Raw genomic sequence first — 7698 nt, forward strand, 5'->3', positions numbered from 1 at the left:
ACAAATCTAAAGAATAAAAGTTTTTGAAGTGGCAGCTGCTGAGTGGATTTTTAAAAGTGTATGTAAGGAATGAGTCAATTTTCTTTCAATTCATGTTTTGTTACAATTCTCCTGCAACATGCATGAGGCTTTATGTGTGACAGAGATACAGTTTGAATTCACTGGAACTGTATCGGTGCAATCAGAGGTTTCTCATACACCTAGCAGCTGTTTGTGTGTAAGCTGCACAATCTTCCTGGCATTGTTTGCTTTCTTCTCCCTTCTGAGTTTTCCATTCATGTTTCTGTTTAATTCAAGGGAGCATGTGCCTATGTATGTGTGCATGTGTGTGGGTGGGCTTTGAAAGTATCCTGTTCATCAAACCACTGAGCTGAAGAGAGAGAAAGGGAGAGAGCTTGAAACGTGGGGGGGGGGAAGAGAGAGTAAGAGAGAGAGAGAAAAAAAACCTTCACAATTTAATCAGGGATGTGGGCGTGAAGACAGCAGCTGCTCCGAGACACTTGTCGATGAATCGTGATATCCGGAACATTCTTCCACCAACCTTGATTAGCATCTTAGCTCACTAAGCAGAAACAGGATCCTTTGTCTTCTCTGGTTCAGGAGATATAACAGAGAGCAGCGTAAGGTTTACTTCTGACGCACTCCATCTCCCCTCCCCTTCCCCCCCCCCCCCACCTCCCCCCAATGCCAATGACCACCACTTGCCAAAAAGAATATTCTGCACTTGAAGCCACAGGTGCTCAAAGGAAGGCAGACAGTCCTCAGATTGACAGAGTTCATTCACATGCATTGCCTGTGATTAACCTTGCGATGTAAACAGCAGGTCGGCTGACCAATTTCTTCAAATGGTAAATATCCATTTCTTTGATGTACTTTTCCAATGTGTTACTGTAGTTGCAGTGGAGTATGCAGATGTCTGCAAGAAATATCTTCTCAAAGCCGTCATACAGTGCATGCTTAACCCTTAGAGCCAAGACCTATGTAAAGCCTTTATTATGGTTATGTATTATTGCTTTCTGGAGTATAACATTGGCAGCACTGTATAAGCCTTCAGACTTTTGTTTTAATTGGACATATTGACTTGATATTTACTGAGTCTGGTACAAAAATGAATATAATGAAGACATGCTCTTGCGTTAGAGATTTCTGAATATGCTGTCATAATAAGTCAACACTGATATGATTTGGTGGCGGTCGGGTTTATATCTTATTTATCAGTAGGTGAATGTCAGGCACAGTGGCTTAATGACAGTTTCTGAATATGCTATGGTCTGTCTGCTTTTTTATTTTGGAGTAGGCTGTCTGAACATTTTTCAAAATGTGACTGGAAATCTAAAGTCTGCTTTCCAAACAAAAGATCAGTTTTTCACTTTTTATTGTGGTTTATGACATGGAGTCATTCATTCTTTTAAGGGTGGTTTTCAGTGGATCTTCAGCAAAAGGGCTCTGATTACCATCCTACCTCTACTGATTGCCTTTGCTGGACTTGGAAAAAGGTAGTGAACCAGTTATTGCATAAGGTGATGAGCACACATTTAATCAGGGACTTTAACCTTTTATTAAAAAGCACTTATGTGAATTGAGTGTGCATTTATCATTTTAATAATGCTGACCATTATTAGTTTAGGCTGGCATCATGCGTCTGTGTAAAGTTCCTTCATTTGCCATTTTAATGGAAACAATGCAACATCAACAGTAAGTCATTGAACAGCTGTATAGAAATATCCCAGGATGTAATCTCAACTCTCTTAGATTTTACTAATCAGCACTGTGACAGGATCCTATACAATATTGCCATGTACACTGCAGGATTTCTTATAGAGAAAATGTAAGAATAAATATGACAATATCAAGCATTAACTTATACTATAAGAAGGAATCAGGCTGCAACTTGTCATTGGACAGGTTTTAGAGTTTAGGAAGCTTCAATCACCCTCCAGTCACCCTCCAGGCTACTGGGTGAATCTCAGGTTGAGACTAGATTTATGTCTGCAATCATTCAACATGCTGAATGTACCAAACCACATCATTGTTCGGGTAATAAACTGGATAGGAATTTATTCAAATTGTGGAAATCCTCTGGTTGAGTAAGTGTCAGATCAGCAAACACATGTACATGCTTTGTTTCTGACTGTAGAAGGTGATATATTCCTCTTTTTAAAAAAATATGATTTCAGTGTCATTTCTGGAGGGAACGATAATAGGTGAAAACTGCAGGCATATGGTAGCACAAACAAATTACAAAATTAACCTGCAGGGTACTGGATGTTTGAAGCAAAATGTTGGAATTGCTCAGCAGGTCAGGCACTATTTGAGGACAAAACATACATGTTAGATTTTATATGTGGTCGTTCACTAGGTGAGGAGAATGCTATTGAAAGATAACAATTATGAAGAAATAAACGAAAAGGAAGAAGGAGGGAAAAAAAGCAGATGTCAGAGAAGAAATAGAGCAGGCCAAGGGTTAGATGATCGTTTATTGTTACCTCAGACAAAGATTTGTGGAAATCATAGAGACATGGGGTAGTCCAGAACTAGAGAGCATAGGTTTAGGGTGAGAGGGGAAATATATAAAGGATGCTTAAGGGGTAACTTTTTCACGCAGAGGGTGGTACGTAAATGGAATGAGCTGCCAGAGGAATTGGTGGAGGATGGTACAATTGCAATATATAAAAGGTATCTGGATGGGTATAAGAATAGGAAGGATTTGGAGGGATATGGGCTGGGTGCTGGCAGGTGGGACTCGATTGGGTTGGGATATCTGGTCGGCATGGACGGGTTGGACTGAAGTGTCTGTTTCGGTGATGTACATCTCTATGACTCTAGGACATGATGTAAATAGCAGTTATTTTGCTTATTTGTGATCCCTACGGACCTTCTGCAGAAGTTACAAAAAGATTGGAAGAACGAGCGTGAAAATGCAATCTTTTGACTGGAAAACAGGATATGGTTAACTGGCTGAAGTCATAAAATGAACTGTAGAGGTATAATGAGAGAACATATTACCAGTTATGGATATATATGGTTCAGTAAGGTTTTCTTAAGGGAAAATCATGTCTAAATAAGTTGCTGGAGATTTTTGAAGAGTTAACAGAAGGTAGACGAGGGTAATGCTGTCAATGTGATGTACATGGACTTCCAGAAGATGTTTGATATAATGCCGCAAAAAGGGCTTGTGGCCAAACATAGATCGAAGAGAAGAGAAGAGAAAGTGGTGACTTGAATGGAAAAAATGGCTGAATGGTAGGAAATGGAAAATAGTGGTCAATGGATACTTTATGAGCTGGTGAAGTTCCCCATGGGGTCAGTATTGGGTCACTTACTTTTCTTGATATATATTAATGATCTTGATCTTGGTGTGCAGACGACAATTTCAAAGTTTATGCAAGATAAAAAACTTGGAAGCATTGTGAACTGTGTAAAGGACATGGACAAGTTAGTGTTTGGGCAGATGAGTGGCAGATGTCACTCAATGTGGAGGAGTATGAGTTGATACATTTCAGTTGAAAGAATGTGGAGAGACAGTATAAAACAAAGGGCAATATTGTAAAGGGTGTGCAAGGGCAGAGGGACATGGATGTGGATGTGCATCAGTGGCTAGTGGTGGCAGGATAAATGGAGAGAGCAGTTAATAAAAAATATGGTAAGCCAGGCTTGATTAAAATGGGAATAGAATACAAGAAAACGTTATTATGATGAAGTGGTTAGGGTCTGGAATGCATTGCCTAAAATTGAGTGGAGCTAAGTTCAATCAAGACATTCCAAAGGACAATGTAGTATAAAGAGAAATGATGTGCAGGATTACAGATAAAAAAAAGGAGAATGTTACAAAGTCATAAAATTCATTCTGAGAGTTGGTGCAGATGCTATGGGTTGAATCTCCTCCCTCTGCACTGTAACAATTCTGTGATTCTGTGAATCAGCATCAATATGGTCAGTAGAAATGGCAGCATGGACATTTGGGAAAGTAGAACAAATTCTAGCAGCCCAGAATCCTTTGGGAAGAGGCCTTTCCATTAATGAGCATAGCGACACACCAGGGCCATGATATCTACAAATATCTCCAAATGCAATTGGGTTCAACACTTACAATCAGAATCACCATGATACAGAAATGTGTATATTAATATTAATGTTACATCAAATGCATATTAACTCTCCATAGATCAGTCCGGTCAGTCTTGTTCAGGTACACTATCTCCGTAGAACTGCAAGCTTACTTCCCTCCAAGAGCTCATCCAATTTTCTTTTGTAATCACTGATCATCTCCGCTTCTATCACTTTTATAGGCAGAGTTCCTGATCATTACCATTCACTGCACAAAAAAAGGCTTTCCTCTGTATCCCTCCTGCATCTCTGCATTTGTCCATAAGCTTAAGTCCGAGAAAATTCCGGGCAGTTTCTCTTTGCTTATCCTTTGTCAGTTTCAACATTTCCTCTAACTTTGACTCAATCTCCTTTGCTCCAAGGGGAACAACCTTCAGCTTCTTTAACCTCAGCTCAAAGCTAATCCCTCATTCTGGTTAATCTCCTCTGCACTCTTCTAACAGCCTTCACATCCCATGTTAAGGTGTTATGATCCAACTTGGATACAATACTCAAGTTATGGCCTAACCAGAGCTTTATAAGAGTTTAGCATTCTTTTTACTCAATATCTTTATGAATGAAGCCAAATACCCCACTTCTTTCAGCAATTACTCTCTTAACACCTTGCATCTACAAAAATCAATGCACATGAACTCTCAAATCCTCTGTTCCTGCTCATTTTTAAAAACAATATCATTTAATTTATGTTCTTGCCTGTCCCTCACTCTTCCGCCAAAAGGCTTCATACACCTTTACTTTAAATGTCATTTGTTAAATATGTACCCATTATGATCCTATCTATAGCCTTCTGCATTCTAATATTCAATGCATTTATACGGACTTAGACAGCAGACGTCCTAGCAGTGCCTTTTGGGTAACATTACCAAACACCAACCTCCAATCTGAAAAAAAAAACCTTTAGTACAACTCTGTTTCTATTGGTGTTTTGTTAGATTCTTCTTCCACAGATATCAAGTACCCATTAAACATTCTAGCCTTGCCCTTGAAGCATATATTGTTTAAAATTTGTTCTTTGTTTAAAATTGGACTTGATGGCACCTCGTAATACTTGGTTTTTATTTAATACTAGTGGAAAATGTTTATGTTTCCTTTTATGTTGACTGCCACTCTATTCTCTTTGCCAGTCTTATTTTCCCCTTTACTTTCTCCACTCCATTTATAGTAATTTGGCCGGGTTCTGGTTGGCACAATTCACCTCGCACACTTCATACATTCCACTTTTTGTTTCTTCACAATCACTATTTCCAATATCATCCAAGGAACATTGGCTTGGTTCCTCTGCCTTTTTCACCTTTGTCGGCATGTACTGTACCTATGTCTGACACACCTACCCCGTAAGGACCATTGTTTGTTCTGTTACCGCTTTTCCTGTCAGCCACTGTTTCCATTTTGTTCGGGACCCTCTTAACCCTTTGAAAAACCAGCCCTCTTCCAGTTTAGAAGTTTTGCTATAAATTGTTCCTTAATCTTTCCATTTACTAAACTAAGCCTTATGATGGATGATAATGACCTTCCCACAGATGGACCACTTTGATCATCTTATTCCTATAGCAGTCCTGTATGGTGTTCTGCAGGAAAACTCGAGTAATGTGATCTTGCCTTTCTTACTTCTCAAATCTAATTGATTTGGTTAGAGTTGAGAATGAATTGAGTCCTTATTTCCTCAAGGACACCATTTTTAACAAATACAACGTTGTCCATATACACTATGGCCACCCCAAATCCTTCTTCCCATTTCTCTGCATTTTCAGACATTTTGTTCAGAATAGAGTAGCATATTCGCTATTGTCGCGTGCACTTCAATACAGAACTACAGGAGTACAGTGTAAAGTTTACAATATCAGCTCTCATGGCACCATTTTAGGTACAAAGTACCTGGTAACAACTCTTAGTTGCAAAAAGAGGAGGAAAAAGAAAATAAGTTGCTGTGATGATGCTGCTCCTTTAACAAGATTTGGAAATGTTTTGAGGGGGCCTGGCCTGGTCCATAACAGTTGCAGTACCTAACAGTGCTTCATAGTATATGTTACAAAAAAGACAGAGCCAAAAGGATAAATATTACAGTCAGAGAAACAAATTAGAGATAAACATTACATGGCAGTAGATAAGCACAGGGGCTTCCACATGTGATCTTGCAAACTGCAGAACAGCTGCACCAGAACCCAGTCCAACAACCTTTACCCACTCCACATGATGTCCCAGCTCACTTCACTCCGGCTCTCAGCCACTCTGCACTGCTCCAGGCCTCCAGCCCTTCAGCCCACTCCACACTGCTGCAGGCCTCCAGCCACTCCACACTGCTCCAGGCCTCCAGCCATTCCACACTGCTCCAGGCCTCCAGCCCACTCCCCACTTCTCCAGGCCTCCAGCCCACTCCACACTGCTCCAGGCCACCAGCCCACTCCTCACTTCTCCAGGCCTCCAGCCCACTCCACACTGCTCCAGGCCTCCAGCCTGCTCCACACTACTCCAGGCCCCCAGCTCACTCCACACTGCTCCAGGCCTCCAGTCTGCTCCTGACTTCTCCGGGCCTATAGCCCACTCCACACTGATCCAGGCCTCCAGCCCACTCCACACTGCTCCAGGCCTCCAGCCCGCTCCACACTGCTCCAGGCCTCAAGCCCATTCTACACTGCTCCAGGTCTTCAGCCCACTCCACACTGCTCCAGGGCTCCAGCCTGATCCACACTGCTTCAGGCCTCCAGCCCACTCCACACCACTCCAGGCCTGCAGCCCACTCCACATTGCTCCATGCCTCTAGCCCACTCCACACTGCTCCAGGCCACTCCACACGACTCCAGATCCTCCAGGCCTCCAGCCCGCTTCACACTGCTCCAGGCCTCCAGCCCACTCCACACTGCTCCAGGCCACCAGCCTGCTCCACACCACTCCAGGCCTCCAGTCCACTCCACACTGCTCTAGCCCACTCCATACTGCTCCAGGCTTCCAGCCCACTCCACACTGCTCCAGGCCTTCAGCCCACTCCACACTGCTCCAGGCCTCCAGCCCACTCCACATCACTCCAGGGCTCCAGCCCACTTCACACTTCTCCAGACCTCTAGCCCACTCCACACCACTCCAGGCCTCCAGCCCACTCCAGGCTTCTAGCCCACTCCACACTGCTCCAGGGCTCCAACACACTCCATACTGCTCCAGGCTTCCAGCCCACTCCACACTGTAGGCCTGGAGCAGTGTGGAGTGGGCTGGAGCCCTGGAGCAGTGTGGAGTGGGCTGGAGGCCTGGAGCAGTGTGGAGTGGGCTGGAGGCCTGGAGCAGTGTGGAGCGGGTTGAAGGCCTGGAGAGGTTGGAGTGGCTTGAGTAGTGTGGAGTGGGCTGGAGCAGTGTGGAGTGGGCTGGAGGCCTGGAGCAGTGTGGAGTGGGCTGGAGGCCTGGAGCAGTGTGGAGTGGGCTGGAGGCCTGGAGCAGTGTGGAGTGGGCTGGAGGCCTGGAGCAGTGTGGAGTGGGCTGGAGGCCTGGAGCAGTGTGGAGTGGGCTGGAGGCCTGGAGCAGTGTGGAGTGGGCTGGAGGCCTGGAGCAGTGTGGAGTGGGCTGGAGGCCTGGAGCAGTGTGGAGTGGGCTGGAGGCCTGGAG

The 7698-nt window shown here is 43.8% G+C and overlaps 1 protein-coding gene across 1 annotated transcript in view; it reads left to right on the forward strand.

Annotated features, from left to right (window-relative positions):
* Positions 1 to 480: 480 nt before the first annotated feature.
* ptpn5 (protein tyrosine phosphatase non-receptor type 5) overlaps positions 481 to 7698 on the forward strand; it is a 120570-nt gene continuing 113352 nt past the window's right edge. The window contains exon 1 of the mRNA XM_043706133.1: positions 481 to 848. The gene's annotated coding sequence lies outside the window, so the exon portion shown is untranslated. The remainder of the gene's footprint in view (positions 849 to 7698) is intronic.

This window comes from Chiloscyllium plagiosum, chromosome 16 (genome assembly GCF_004010195.1).
Source record: "Chiloscyllium plagiosum isolate BGI_BamShark_2017 chromosome 16, ASM401019v2, whole genome shotgun sequence".
NCBI classification, from domain to species: Eukaryota; Metazoa; Chordata; class Chondrichthyes; order Orectolobiformes; family Hemiscylliidae; genus Chiloscyllium; species Chiloscyllium plagiosum.